This window comes from Etheostoma spectabile, unplaced genomic scaffold (assembly GCF_008692095.1).
Source record: "Etheostoma spectabile isolate EspeVRDwgs_2016 unplaced genomic scaffold, UIUC_Espe_1.0 scaffold280, whole genome shotgun sequence".
NCBI lineage: Eukaryota > Metazoa > Chordata > Actinopteri > Perciformes > Percidae > Etheostoma > Etheostoma spectabile.
This window is the reverse complement of record NW_022605578.1, coordinates 1718528-1718797: the sequence shown is the minus strand read 5'-3', so window position 1 is coordinate 1718797 and position 270 is coordinate 1718528.

The following is a 270-nucleotide window of genomic DNA, read 5'->3' as shown; positions in this document are numbered from 1 at the left end:
ACACCAAATATTTTATACATTAGCATGATAGTTGATGTGAGCTTTTACTTTGAAAAGTAAGAGATACAGTAGGCCTATTTTATTCCAGATGCAAGCTCTTATTTTGAAAAGTAGAAACTCTGGGATGACAGAAGGATTTTTATTCATTAGTAAGTTATGATAGTCTGCATTTATCTTATATACATTATATTGGAAAATTATTCGCGATTTAGCATTTTTGACCCTCTGGATGGTTGGACACACCTCCGTATGAGACGAGACCGCATGAGA